The 15,600-nt window shown below is 38.3% G+C and overlaps 1 long non-coding RNA gene across 1 annotated transcript; it reads left to right on the forward strand.

The window, feature by feature from the left end:
- Positions 1–3,322: 3,322 nt before the first annotated feature.
- Positions 3,323–14,537, forward strand: LOC129639683 (uncharacterized). Its single transcript, XR_008708542.1, has 5 exons — positions 3,323–3,440; positions 11,593–11,803; positions 12,177–12,362; positions 12,794–12,889; positions 14,416–14,537. It is a non-coding gene; the product is annotated as an uncharacterized LOC129639683 (long non-coding RNA).
- The last annotated feature ends 1,063 nt before the right edge of the window (positions 14,538–15,600 follow it).

Here is a 15,600-nt window from a genome sequence, read left to right on the forward strand (position 1 = left end):
ACCTTAAATTTTCCAAATGAAATTAAGGATTCAATGTTTAAAATATGTATTGGAATTAACATTATGCCAGTTCTTCCTACAGCATTTTTACTAGCAATCTCCCCTTCTCCACTCATGGCAGAGAATAATCCATGTTGTCCTCACTAAAAACAAAAGTCACTGGATTTCCATGTTGTCTAGGAAAAGACATAGGTGTAATTCTAGGCTTTGCAATTTGCTGGTGAGACTAAAGGCGCTAGCAGATGACAGTAGTGGAGATAATAAGTTACTAGGAATTACCCTTTTCTGAGGAGCTTTTCCAGTTTTGTCTGCCACATAAATCTTTGATCAAGGGGAATTACTAAAGAATAATAGTATTGCTGTTGCCACCAGCACTCAACAGGACTTTTTATGTTCAAGAATCTGAGTCCATATAATAATTTTCTACCCCTGCTATGCTGGCAAGGGGTGATTTAAGACCTAAGCCATTTTTAAAAGCACAGGAATTTATCCTTAAATATATGTACCAAGTAGTCTTTCATTGTTGAAGTGTCCAAGACTGAAAAAACACATTTAATGTCATCTGTGTAGTGTTCAAATCTCTTCTCCAAATTGGCTCTTATCAAACTCACTTTTTCTTCCTGGGTTCTGGGTCTTCCTCCTCTTTCTCCTTCTTTTGCTGTAAATGGCGACATGCCTTAAAAATCATAGTGCAGCTCAAGTGATTATATTAAAAAGTGAGAGTTCAGTAATTAAATCTATGTCATACTGATGACAAAGAATAACTTATGAGACAAGAATTGGCATTGCTCTTTCTGTCAGAGCATTGCATCCTAAGAACCTTTGTAAAAGTTCCAAAGTACCTACTCTCTTACTCTTAAATTGAAGACCAGGTTATTAGAAACCCAGAGAACATTTTGCTACTGAATTGACTAATAGGGAAAAAAGAAAAATATGTATTCCCTACACATTAAAGGAAACAATAGGTTCTATTGGGGAACTACTCCTATTTCCTTGTAGAGAGGCAAGGGTCTGAATAGATTCTGAAGCATCCTGCATGGGATGAAGTAACTTTTCAGTGTTCTTTATGGGATGGGCTGAAAAGTGTCAGCCACAGCAGCCATTAAGGAAGGAAAACTTTCCTCAAATTGACTTCAACTGCAGAAAATAGTATGGAAAGAATGTGAAAGAAAGAACATCTGCTTCCGGGTCCCCTTTTAGCATTGAAATGAAATTCACCAGCATACAATGAACCGTTTTCTAGTCTGCAGTTCAATGGCATTTAGCGCATTCTTAGTATTATGCTCCAACCACCTCTCTCTAGTTTCAAAACATTTTTATCATCTCAGGGAAAACCCCATCTCCTTCAATGAATCACTGTTCACCCCCTCCCACACCCCACTGGTGACCACTAATCTGCTTTCCGTCTATGGATTTGCCTGTTCTGGATGTGTCATGAAAAAGATGAATACAAGATGTGACCTTTTGTGTCTGGCTTCTTTTACTTAGCATAATATTTAGAGGTTCATTCAAGTTGTAACCTATATCAGAACTTCATTCCCTTTTCATGGCTGAATGATATTCCATGGTATGGCTACGCCAAAATTTTTTCTATGTTTGGGTTGTTTCCACATTTTGGCTATTATAAAGAGTGCTGTTGTAAACAGTTATGAGTAAGTTTCCGTGTGGGCATGTTTTTGTTTATCTTGGATAGATACCTAAGAGGAGAATTGCTGAGTCGCAGTGTAATTCTATTAACTGTTGAGGAACCACCAAATTGTTGTCCCTTTTACCTTCCCACCAGCACATCTGGTTGGCACTTGTGTTTTGGGGTTCTTTTTAGAACCTAGTGAATGTGGCACCCTAGTGAATGTGAAATGGTGTCACACTGTGGTTTTGCTTTCTATTTTCTCAATGACTACGATTTTGAACAGCTTTTCATGTCTTTGTTGGCCATTTTTATATGGTCTCTGGAGACATGTCTATTCAAGTCCTTTGCTCACTTTTAAATTGGGTGGTTTGTCAGTTTGTTGCTGAACTATGAGAGTTCCTTATATTTTTTGGATAAGAAAACATCAGATATGTGACTTGCAAATATTTTCTCCTGTTCCGTATGTTGTCTTTTCACATTCTAGATAATGTTCTTTGCATAGTACGTTCCCTTTTTCTGAGTGTGTAGAAGAATATATTTTTTGGAAGTGTCTGTGAACTTGTTATAAAAGCATTCCTCACTCAGGCTTTTACTGTTATTTTTGTGTCTGCATTTTACTTTCCTCTCCTAAAGTGTTTGCATGATCGTTTATTCCCATCTTTCCACCTTAGGGCTCAAGCAAAGCATTTTGCTTCTTTTTCAGTTACAATAATTCAGACATAAAGAAAAAAGTAGTCAATAACACAGTACTTTTAATGTATGTACTACCATTGAGATATGAATGACATGAAGCATGATATTTAGAATTGCAGTGTTATTTGACCATTTTAAGCTCTACCCTCTCACCTAAAGTTGTTAAGGCATTTTTTCTGTGACCATGGGAGAAGGGAGTGCGAATGACCCCACATAAACCATTTTGAAAAGGAAATGGTGTTGCTTTTTTTCCCCTTATGCATTTATTGTCAACATTTCATAACTAACGAAAAGATAAAGCTAATTTGTTGATTCTCGTATTTTCATACCTTACTCAATTTTGTAGAACTCTTCATGGAGCTTACACAAAAATTTTGGAGGTTATGCACACAAAGACAAGACTTTTAGGCACTTTCTTCAGAATTGCCTTTTATGGCCAAGTAAGTATTCTTTAGTTCATCAAGTTGTTTTCCTTTTTAAACATTCACCTTTGAGTTATTAGATTCCCGTAGCAGCAGTTACTGGCTCTAGGATTCTGTCTCGGTAAAACACCTGTCACAACAGCAGGTGTGACACTTTTCTCCGTGTAATGTTCACTTTGGTCTCCAGATCTAAATCCACTAGGTCAGAGGACAGCGTATAAGATTTGAAGTTTCCTTCAGTTTCATTTTCAGTCAGGTGTCTTAAATGTTTATTTAATACGCAGTACTGAAAGTTTTCAAATAAAAATCAGGGAAGTATACAAGTGATGAAAAATTGAGTGTAAAAACCTTCAGGCCAATGATGTGCTCATATGACTGTGAGTTTGAATGTTCTCATTTATTTCAGCTACAATATATACATGTGGCTTTTAGAACTATTATTTAAAATCTATGTCAACTACATTATTACTGATTACTTAGTAGATGTTCTCTAAATGCTGCATTTGCTCATATGCTTATGAAGTATTGTATGTTTAACTTTATAATAGTCTTTTTTTAAAGAAGAGGATGGAAAGGAGTACATCTATAAAGAGCCAAAGCTCACTGGCCTCTCAGAGATTTCCCTGAGACTTATTAAACTTTATGGTGAAAAATTTGGTATAGAGAATGTCAAAATAATTCAGGATTCAGACAAGGTAACATGCCCTGCATTTTGAAATCATTATTTATTAGTTCCAGATGTGGCACATTGCTTCTGATTTTTTCCTTTTTTAGCTGGTGGAGGAGAGGCATGGGAAATAGAGTCTTTCCAGATCCTGAAAGAAAGGACAGGGGCTTTGGAATCAGAGAGAAGGATTCAGATCTCCATTCTCTGCCACTTACTAGCTGTGTGACCATGGGGAATTTACTTAACCTCTCTGTGCCTCATTGTTCTCGTTAGTAAAATGAACTTAATAATAGTGCCTTCCTCATAGAGTTGTTGCATGAATTTAGTTCAGCTCAGTTGTGACCTACTCTTTGCGACCGCATGGACTGCACCACGCCAGCCTTCCCTGTTCCTCACCAACTCCCAGAGCTTGCTCAAACTCATGTCCATTGAGTCGGTGATGCAATCCAACCATTTCATCCTTTGTCATCCCCTTCTCCTCTTGCCTTCAATCTTCCGAGCATCAGGGCCTTCTCCAATGAGTCAGTTCTTCACATCAGGTGGCCAAAGTATTGGAGTTTCAGCTTCAGCATCAGTCCTTCCAATGAATATTCAGGACTGATTTCCTTTAGAATGGACTGGTCGGATCTCCTTGCAGTCCAAGGGACTCTCAAGAGTCTTCTCCAGCACCACAGTTCAAAAGCATCAACTGTTCCATGCTCAGCTTTCTTTATAGTCCAACTCTCACATCCATACATGACTACTGGAAAAACCATAGCTTTGACTCAATGGACCTTTGTCAGCAAAGTACTGTCTCTGCTTTTTAATATGCTGTCTAGGTTGGTCAATGGCACCCCACTCCAGTACTCTTGCCTGGGGAATCCCATGGACGGAGGAGCCTGGTAGGCTACAGTCCATTGGGTGGCAAAGAGTTGGACACGACTGAGTGACTTCACTTTCAGTTTACACTTTCATGCATTGGAGAAGGAAATGGCAACCCACTCCAGTGTTCTTGCCTGGAGAATCCCAGGGACGGCGGAGCCTGGTGGGCTGCCATCTATGGGGTCGCACAGAGTCGGACAGGACTGAAGTGACTTAGCAGCAGCAGCAGCAGGTTGGTCATAGCTTTTCTTCCAGTGAGCAAGCATCTTTTAATTTCATGGCTGCAGTCACCATCTGCAGTGATTTTGGAGCCCAAGAAAATAAAGCCTGTCACTGTTCCCATTGTTTTCCCATCAATTTGCCATGAAGTAGTGGGACAGGATGCCGTGATCTTCATTTTTTGAATATTGAGTTTTAAGCCAAATTTTTTTTTTTTTTTTTCATGGTGTTTTTCTTTTTTTTTTTATTTTTATTTTCTTTTTTTTTAAATTTTATTTTATTTTTAAACTTAACATAACTGTATTAGATTTGCCAAATATCAAAAGCCAAATTTTTGACTCTCCTCTTTCACGTTCATCAAGAGCTCTTTAGTTCCTCTTCACTGTCTGTCATAAGGGTGGTGTCATCTGCATATCTGAGGTTTTTGATATTTCTCCTGGCAATCTTCATTCCAGCTTGTGCTTCATCCAGTCTGACATTTTGCACAATGTACTTTGCATATAAGTTAAATAAGCAGGGTGACAATATACATCCTTGATAGTTGTAGGGATTAAATTATTCAATGTATGGAAAGTGATTAGAGTTCCTGATATATAAGAAGGCATTTGATAATAACATATAAACTAGCATGCACAATAGAAGTTAGCCATTATTGTTAATGTTGTTGTGCCTCATGATTGTCAATTTCATACTTTATGATTAAAATCATCTTAGGTGGGACTTCTCTGGCGGTCCAGAGGGCAAGAGTTTGCCTGCCAGTGAAGGAGACACAGGTTTGATCGCTAGTCCAGGAGGATTCCACATGTTGTGGGGAACCTAAACCTGTGCGCCACAGCTACTGTGCCTGCGCTCTGATCCCGGCACCACAGCTAGAGAGTGCTCACAGCTCACCACAACTAGAGAAAGCCCACACACCGCAGCAAGGAGGATCAAATGCAGCCAAACATAAACATAAAGAAATGAGATTCTTAAAAGACAAATCATCTTATGACACACATTTCACTCTTAAGATAGCCTTAGTTCAGTAGCTATATTTGCAGTGATGTAGGTTTAGGAGAGATGCCTTAATGTACAGATGATCCATCCCACTAGACCCTGCCAAGGCAAGGATGAGAAAGGTTCCAGCAAGAGAGGCTGTTTCTTAGAAACGCACAGTTCCATATAGACAGAATTGCAGAAGAGCACAATGGGAATGACTGATTGTCCTTAGTCACCATGGGCATGTTCATGAGAGCTGATTTTTAAGGTAGGAAAGCCCTTTAACACAGTGCAAGATCTGCAGGCCCCAGAAATACGTACCGAGTGACTGTGATGTGCATGGTGCTCTGCAAAACACTTGATCGCTAACAGGCAGCATTGCCAGTGAAAGGCCCTTGGCGATGGTAAAGACACTTCATTTTCTACCGTGAAAATGATCTCTTCACTTTGTAAATTTAGCTATATCTTATGGAGATGATTTTATCTTGAATATCTTAGATATTTAAAATGTATACTGACAGGTCCAGATTTCATTAATATTTGGCAAGACCTCTCTGCTTCTTATCAGTTTCAGTCTTCTGTGTTGTTTTATTGAATTAAGACAACAGAAAATTTTCTCTTTTGTAGCCAGCAAGTTTTAGGCTTGCTACCACACTACTGATACTATAAATGGAAAGTTATTAGAAAGCCAGGCTTGCAGAAAAACATGCAGTTTTCTACTTTATGCTGCCTCTGAAAACCTGGCCAACAGGCACTAATGACAAAGCACCATCAGGCAGCTGGACTCCTGACCCTCTTTGTAAACACAATATTTTAGTCACTCTTCATAGGCAACAGATAAAAGAAGCAGTTGCTACTTTTTTTTTTTTTTTTTTTTTTTGTGGGTACTAGATAGGGCTTTATTTTTTTTTTTTTTTTTTAAATTTTTTTTAATTTTATTTTATTTTTAAACTTTACATAACTGTATTAGTTTTGCCAAATATCAAAATGAATCCTCCACAGGTATACATGTGTTCCCCATCCTGAACCCTCCTCCCTCCTCCCTCCCCATTCCATCCCTCTGGGTCGTCCCAGTGCACCAGCCCTAAGCATCCAGTATCATGCATCGAACCTGGACTGGCAACTCATGAGAAGCAGTTGCTACTTTTAAAATCCTTTTTCTTTCTTAATGTGTGAAGTTGAAAATTTAAAACACTCTTTTACTTGCCAAAGTACAAAATCTGCTTAAGGGCACAAACAATTTAAAGAACAATGGGCAAAATTTTCCAATATTTTAAATGTCTGTTTTGTTGGACCCAATAATTTTTACCTTTAAGATTTTATCTTGTAGATGTACACAAAGATATACGTTTAAGATGTTTATTGCTATAAAGTTTATGTAACAAAAACCTGGAAACAATCTGTGTCCATACGGTTAAGGAAATGGTACTACCCTCGTAATGGATATAGCTAAACTACTTTAAAAATTTATAAGTATTGAAATGAACCAACCAAGATATATTCTTGAGAGAAAAATGTGAGATGCAGACATTATGGGCAGGATGATTACATTTGTGAAAACTGATATTTATATACACTGACTTGTGTATGCTTAGGAAATTTCTGGAATGATACAAAGTTGTTTTTTAATTTACTTATTTTAATTGGAGGATAATTACTTTACAATATTGTGGGGGGTTTTGCTATACATCAGTATGAATCAGCCATAGATGGAATGATACAAAAGTATTAATAGTTATCCCTAAAGAGATAGACTAGAGTCTTATGGAGAAGAAAAACATTTATTTTCAAGTGTACCCTCATGTACTTCTTGAATGTTTTACCATATACTTTATTTTTATAAGGTTAAAATCAGTCTTGGCATCTTTTTTATTTCTTTTCTATGTTTTGTCTTGGCCAGATAATTAACTTCAACTATTTCCTTAGGCTTCGCTGGAGAAATCTAGATATTTAATTGGAAAGAAAAGACAGAATTTTTGAATATAGGCTTTTTGGAGAAGTTTTAAGAACTACTAAGAAAATTTCTATCCCTTGTCACAGGATTGAATACAGTGTTTGCTATGGGTTTTCCATGGTGGCCCTTGGTCAGATTGTAGTCATTTCCTTCTATTCCTAGTTTGTTGAGTGTTTTCACTATGAACAGGTGTTAATTTTGTCAAATGTATTTTCTGCATTGATTGAGATGATCATGGTTTTTTTTTTTCCTTCATTCTGTTAATGCAGTATATTGCTTCTTTTGTTGCAGAGCATGGGCTCTAGAGTACATGGGTTCAGTAGTTGTGGTACAAGGGCTTTTTTAGTTGTGGTGCCCTGGCTTAGTTGTCTTGCAGCGAGATCTTAGTTCCCCTACTGGGGATTGAACCCACATCCCCTGCAATGGATGGAGGATTCTTAACAACTGGACCACCAGGAAAGTCCTGTAGACTAATAATATTTTAATGTAAAGTCTCTTAAATCATGCAGCAATCAAAAAACAGAAATATGTTGCTATTGTTATGATAATACTAGATTTTATAATCACCAAGACCTTTATACAGGTTTGAATTACTGTCTGATGTTCTTTCATTGTGACCAGCAGGACTCCCTTTGCTGTTTCATATGGGGCAAGCCTAGCGGTGTAAAAGCTGGCTTAAAACTCAACATTCAGAAAATGAAGATCATGGCATCCCATCCCACTCAGTTCAGTTCAGTTCAGTTCAGTCGCTCTGTTGTGTCCGACTCTTTGCGACCCCATGAATCGCAGCACGCCAGGCCTCCCTGTCCATCACCAACTCCCGGAGTTCACTCAGACTCATGTCCATCGAGTCAGTGATGCCATCCAGCCATCTCATCCTCTGTCGTCCCCTTCTCCTCCTGCCCCCAATCCCTCCCAGCATCGGAGTCTTTTCCAATGAGTCAACTCTTCGCATGAGGTGGCCAAAGTACTGGAGTTTCAGCTTTAGCATCATCCCTTCCAAAGAAATCCCAGGGCTGATCTCCTTCAGAATGGACTGATTGGATCTTCATGGCAAATTGATGGGGAAACAATGGAAACAGTGACAGGCTTTATTTTCTTGGGCTCCAAAATCACTGCAGATGGTGACTGCAGCCACGAAATTAAAAGATGCTTGTTTACTGGAAGAAAAGCTATGACCAACCTAGACAGCATATTAAAAAGCAGACATTACTTTGCTGACAAAGGTCTATCTAGTCAAAGCTAAGCTTTTTCCTTTAGTCATGTATGGATGTGAGAGTTGGACTATAAAGAAAGCTGAGCACGGAACAGTTGATGCTTTTGAACTGTGGTGCTGGAGAAGACTCTTGAGAGTCCCTTGGACTGCAAGGAGATCCAACCAGTCCATCCTAAAGGAAATCAACCCTGAATATTCATTGGAAGGACTGATGCTGAAGCTGAAACTCCAGTACTTTGGCCACCTGATGTGAAGAACTGACTCATTGGAAAAGGCCCTGATTCTGGGAAAGATTGAAGGCAGGGGGAGAAGGGGATGACAAAGGATGAGATGGTTGGATGGCATCACCGACTCAATGGACATGAGTTTGAGCAAGCTCCAGGAGTTGGTGAGGAAGGGAAGCCTGGCATGGTGCAGCCCATGGGGTCGCAAGGAGTAGGACCCAACTGAGTAACTGAAGTGAACTGAGTGGTAATGAACTCCTTCAGCTATTCTTTATCTGGGAATGTCTTAGTTTCTCCCTCACTATTAAGGACAGCTTTGCAAGATATAGAATTCTTGATTAATAGATATGTTTTTTCTTTAAAGTCCATTGCCTTCTGACCATCAAAGTTTCTGATGAGAAATCTGACCATCTTACTCAGGATCCCTTGTGACAAGTCTTTGTCTCTTGCTTCGTGCAAAATTCTCTCTTTGCCATAGTAAAGTAATTAGCATTCAATTAAAAAATAATTTTTTAAAAAAAGAAAAAAATTCTCTCTTTGGCTTTGACTTTTGACATTTGATTTTAATATGTCTCAGCATGGATCTGTTTGAGTTACCCTGCTTGGAGTTTGTTGAGTTTTGTGTCCTTCATAAGATTTGAGTGTTCACCCATTATTTCTTCAGATAGTCTCCCTGCCCCTTTCTCTCTCTTTTATCCTTCAAAGACTCCCATAGTGTGCATGTTCACCTGCTGGATGATATTCCTCATGTTTCATAGCCTCTGTCTCTCTTCAATTTTTTTCCTTTGTATTCCTCTGATCCATCATTGACATTGTCTTATCCTCAAATTGGCTATACCTGCTGAAATGTGTCTTTGAATCCCTCTGGTGAAGTTTCATTTCAGTTGTTGTATTTTTCAGCTCTGACAAAAAAGGTTTTGGTTTCCTTTTAGATTTTCTAGCTCTTTATTTATATCGGTATTTTGTTGATACATAATTTCCTTGACGTTTTCCACAACTTCCTTTAGTTCTTTGATCATGAATACTGTTGTTTTAATGTCTTTCTCTAGGAGATCTGCTATCACTTTTTTTTTCAGTGATAATGACTATTGGTTTATTTTTCTGTTTTGAATGGGCCATCCTTTCCTATTTCTTTGTATGCCTTGCAATTTTTTTGTTGTTGAAAACTGGACATTTGAATGTAATATTGTGATCTCTCTGGAAATCAGATTCTCTCCCTGTCCCAGAGTTCCCTGTGTTTTGTTGTTGTTTTTAATTGCTGTAAGCTGTGTCTGTCCCAAGAATCCACCTGAGGTATAAATTTTGGATCTTCTCAAGTCTTTTCTGAGCCTGTGCCTTCCCCTGGGCATGCGCAGTGACTTTCTAGTCACCCTCATTTATGCAGTTACCTTTGAACAGTCTAGTGTTGGATGTCCGGCTCCTAAGAGGGGATGGAGAGGAAAATAAAGAGGAGAGGAGAGGGGAGGAAAGGTCCTGGTCTGTTAAATCCCCTGAAAGTCACTTTAGGCAGAGGGGGAGGGCATTGCAACAAAGGGAAGAGGTGGTATAAAAATGGCCACAGCCTCTTTGACTGTCCCCCGTGACCAGAAGCAGCAATCAGCAGTCATAGCACAGATTCACAATATTTGGAAGACAGGGTCTTTGTTCATCCTGGCTCCTACAAGCTGTTCTAGGAATATGCATACAGCTATCTGCCGTAGTACTTGAGGATGAGGTATGGGTTGCTGCCATTGTGCCCAGAGTTAGAATTGAACAAAATCAATTTTAAGGCAATTTTCTGTCCAAGTCTTCCCCTGGAAGTTGCAAGTCTTCAACAGACTCCAGAGTTCCAAAACTGTTCCATCAGATAGGTAATGATGGTGTAACTATTGTCTCTATAAGAAGATAGACGTCTGGTGCTCTGCCATCTTCTGAGAATCCTCTCTCTAATAGGTATTTTTTGAGGTGGAACTCAGACGGTAAAGCATCTGCCTGCAATGCGGGAGACCCGGATTCGATTCCTGGGTTGGGAAGATCCCCTGGAGAAGGAAATGGCAATCCACTCCAGCACTCTTGCCTGGAAAATCCCATGGACGGAGGAGCCTGATAGGCTACAGTCCATGGGGTCACACAGAGTCAGACACGACTGAGCGATTTCACTTTCACTTTCACTTTCAAATGTGCAGTTAGCCATTTTAATATATGGGGAACACATATACAACCGTGCTGGATTCAAGTCAATGTATGGCAAAACCAGTACAGTATTGTAAAGTAATTAGCCTCCAATTAAAATAAACAAATTTATATTATAAAAATTAAAAAATAAAAATAAATAAAAATTTTAAAAAAGAAATTGAATGTAACATAAAAGCAAATAAAAGTAAATTTTTTAAAAAAGCAAATGATAAAGCAATGCTCAGCATGATCTCTGGTTTGTAAATAAATATATATGCATAGAAAAAAAGATTACAAGGAAATATATGAGAATGTAAATGATGGTCATTGCTGAGTGGTAGCATTGCAGTTTTTTCTGTCTACATTTCTATAATCTCCAAATAGGCTTCTGTAACTTCTTAATAATCAGAAGGAAACAATCCTTGAAGAAAGAGCAAAGACCTCTTCCAAGTGTGTATTCATCTCACAGTGTATTCAATGAGTGTTCCTCAGTTGATCTCAGAGGTGTTAGTAGCTTACTTGTACCCCATTTTCCCTCCTGTTTAATAAAACACAAAACTTTCTTACTTTCCAGGTAAATGTCAAAGAGCTTGATCCCAAATATGCTCATATCCAAGTCACTTATGTGAAGCCCTACTTTGATGATAAAGAACTCACAGAAAGAAAAACTGAGTTTGAAAGAAACCATAATATCAACAGATTTGTTTTTGAGGCTCCTTATACATAGTCAGGCAAAAAACAAGGCTGTATAGAGGAACAGTGCAAACGCCGTATAATCTTGACTAGTAAGTAGGACTTGGCATAACTTCTTTGTTTGACATGATCTTTTTTGATACATACAAGCAGCAGCTGGTCAGCAGGAAAATGTAATTGAAATTTTAATCATTTATTGTTGTGCTGTTCAGTCACTCACTTACACAAACATGCTATGTTATAAACCATTTCTTTCCCATATGTAAGTATGTAATTCATGCTTAGTCTGAGTCATCTCAGAGAGAATTTCTCCTTTATTCCTGAAGTAATAAGGCACCTATTTGGCCTCTAAGGGATTTTCCAGAGAAAATATGGGGAGAATTAAGCACAATAGATTTTTTTTTTTAATTTGGCTCTCTGATTTACTATCTTAAATACTCATCTGTCAATCTTAATCTTTAATAGCTTCAAACTCGTTTCCATATGTGACGAGGATTTCTATAAACTATGAACAGCAGATTCATTTAAAGACAATTGATGTTGCCACGGATAAAATAAAATAAAGCTGCAGAGCTGCAAAAGCTTTGCTCTTCTGCTGACGTGGACATGATTCAGCTCCTACTTAAATTGCAGGGCTGTGTTTCAGTGCAGGTATGTTGGTTGCTAACCATGTATTAAACGTTTCTTGTTCCTCTTGCTTTCATAAGGGCACAGAACAAGCACTAATTGTAATTGTCTTATACTCTGGGTGCAAAAACCTCTACATTTTTTATTAATTTCATAAAGACATTATGTTCAGTTTCTATAAATTTTTTGTTATGTCAGAGAGCTTTATGTAAATCCCTCTGACTAGAGCCAAGTCCTATATTTAGGTAGCAGAAAGTGTTAACTAACTTGTTAGATTATAATTTTGGCAGATGATTTGCTTTAGTTAATCTTTTTCAAATAAATTTATAATAAGATAGTAAATATGTTTCTCAGATATGGATCTTTAATATACTATTCTTTTTAAAAAGAGAAATGCAAAAATTACTTTTTAATTACATTCTGACAACTCTCATTTTTCTCCTTTTGTAATTTAGGTAAATGCAGGTCCATTAGCATATGCAAGGGCTGTCTTAAATGACAATCTAGCAAGTATCCACCCAAAAAATAAATGAGTTAAAAGACATGTTTAGGTAAGTACTTTGTAGTTTTCAGATCAGACCACTATTTTTTTTTTTACTCCATTGTCTTCTTAAGTGAAACCAAAATATTCACCAAATAATGTCCCTCTAAAAAAATTATCAGTTCCCTTTTATAATGTTTAAGTTACCTTCTAATGGTATTTCAGGTAGTGAGGAAATGTGTGGTCTCTTTCTTGCTGCAGAACTGTAACAATCTCCTAGTGACCCAAGGCATTAAATATGGCAACCACTTCATTGCTCTGGATATTGTGACACAAACAGAAGCCTACATTCGTTGCATGATTTCCTCCTTTGCCTGACTGACCTCATGTCACAGCTTTTCCAGATCATTTAGGGTAGGAAGGGTTGGATAGGCTTACTTCTATCCTGTATCCTTAGTTCCACTTGGATTCTGCCAGACTAGGGCTATGATATCATCTCTGGTCTGAGAGTCCCTCTAAGCCAAGCATGTTTGAATGGTCACGCAGTAGAAAAAATCTGTTTTGTGTATAAAAGAGTTTACCTTCAGAATAAGAGGGAGAGACGAGTAAAGCAGACTGAGTAGAAAGAGAACTTCCACTCATTTGCTCCCAACTTACTTCATTTATTTATCCTATCTCTGTATTATCAGCTATTTCAGGTTACATAGTAACCAGTGGTCATTCATTCAATATTTATTAATGCCTGCTGCTGCTGCTAAGTCGCTTCAGTCATGTCTGACTTTGTGCAACCCCGTAGACAGCAGCCCACCAGGCTCCCCCATCCCTGGGATTCTCCAGGCAAGAACACTGAAGTGAGTTGCCATTTCCTTCTCCAATGCATGAAAGTGAAAAGTGAAACTTAAGTCATTCAGTCATGTTTGACTCTTAGCGACCCCGTGGACTTCAGCCCACCAGGCTCCTCCATCCATGGGATTTTCCAGGCAAGAGCACTGGAGTGGGGTGTCATTACCTTCTCTGTATTAATGCCTGGCATGTACAAAAAGATTCTACTAGTTGCTATCATAGGGATACAGAACAAATGGTCAGTGAGGTACTTTGTCCCCCAAGTTTTGCATTCTAATTATGCACATTAAACATACACATATGAAATAATGGAAAGATATTCTTATGATAAGTCATCAACTCCCTGTCGCCACCCTTACCAACCCAGAGCAGATACTTCATGCCTATACACCCAGCACTGTACTGGGTACATAGCCCCAAATTAGCTATTTTTGAATAAATGACATTATCTACAGATATAAATTACTGTGAGCACAAGCATAGCTGATACCATATCAAGTAAATGACTGAGCAGGTTGGCTTCCTAGAGGTATATATTTTGAGCTAGGTTTTGAAAGAGATAAGAAACCAGAAGCAAAGATGGAAAAGAAAAGATATTTCAGATTAGGAGATGGCATTAGCAAAACTACAGTGAGAAAATATGGGGTTCTATTCTTCCTTCTAGGCAAACCGTGGTTAAAGTAAATATTAAATGGTCAGTGAGACTTTTGTGTAATAAGTAACAAAAACTTTATCCTTGATCTTCATCTACAGGAAGTTCATCCAAGCATGCAGCATCACACTGGAACTAAATGAGTGGTTAATGAAAGAGGATCAAATTGAATACCATGAAGAGCTCACGTCAAATTTCAGAGACATGGCAAAAGAATTGTCTGATATTATTCATGAACAGGCAAGTATTAGAGTGATTGAAAAGGAAAACATGATCTGGGTCCCTAAAGTGTTACTTAGCAAACCAATTAGTTTGAAATGGTGTTACATTAAAATCAAATCTGTTATTTTAAAATTTGTTTGTATATTCTTTAACCATTAAATAATGTAATGAAAATTAGAGTTTTTAAAATTTATTTATTTTTTAATTTAAAGATAATTGCTTTACAGAATTTTGTTGATTTCTGTCAAACATCAAATACATCAACCATGCTGCTGCTGCTGCTGCTAAGTCGCTTCAGTCCTGTCTGACTTTATGCGACCCCATAGACAGCAGCCCACCAGGCTCACCCATCCCCAGGATTCTCCAGGCAAGAACACTGGAGTGGGTTGCCATTTCCTTCTCCAACGCATGAAAGTGAAAAGTGAAAGTGAAGTTGCTCAGTCGTGTCCAACTCTTAGTGACCCCATGGACTGCAGCCTACCAGGCTCCTCCATCCATGGGATTTTCCAGGCAAGAATACTGGAGTGGGGTGCCATCGCCTTCTCTGGAATCAACCATAGCTATACATATATTCCTCCCTATTGAACCTCCCTCCCATCTCCCTCCCCATTCTGCCCCTCTAGGTTGATACAGAGCGCCTGTTTGAGTTTCCTGAGAGATATAGCAAATTTCCTTGGCTATCTATTTTACATGTGGTAATGTAAGTTTCCATGTTACTCTCTCCATACATCTCCCCTCTCCTCCCCTCTCCCCATGTCCATAAGTCTTTTCTTTATGTCTGTTTCTCCATTGCTGCCTTGCAAATAAATTTTTCAGTACCAACTTTTAGATTCGGTATATATGCATCAGTATATGATATTTAACTTTCTCTTTCTGACTGACTTCACTCTGTATAATAGGCTCTAGGTTCATCCACCTCATCAGAACTGACTCAAATATGTTCCTTTTTATGGCTGTGTATATGTATGACAACTTCTTTATCCATTCATCTGTCGATGGACATCCAGGTTGCTTCCATGTTCTAGATATTGTAAACAGTGCTACAATGAACAGTGGGATACATG

Source organism: Bubalus kerabau, chromosome X, assembly GCF_029407905.1.
Source record: "Bubalus kerabau isolate K-KA32 ecotype Philippines breed swamp buffalo chromosome X, PCC_UOA_SB_1v2, whole genome shotgun sequence".
Taxonomy (NCBI): domain Eukaryota; kingdom Metazoa; phylum Chordata; class Mammalia; order Artiodactyla; family Bovidae; genus Bubalus; species Bubalus kerabau.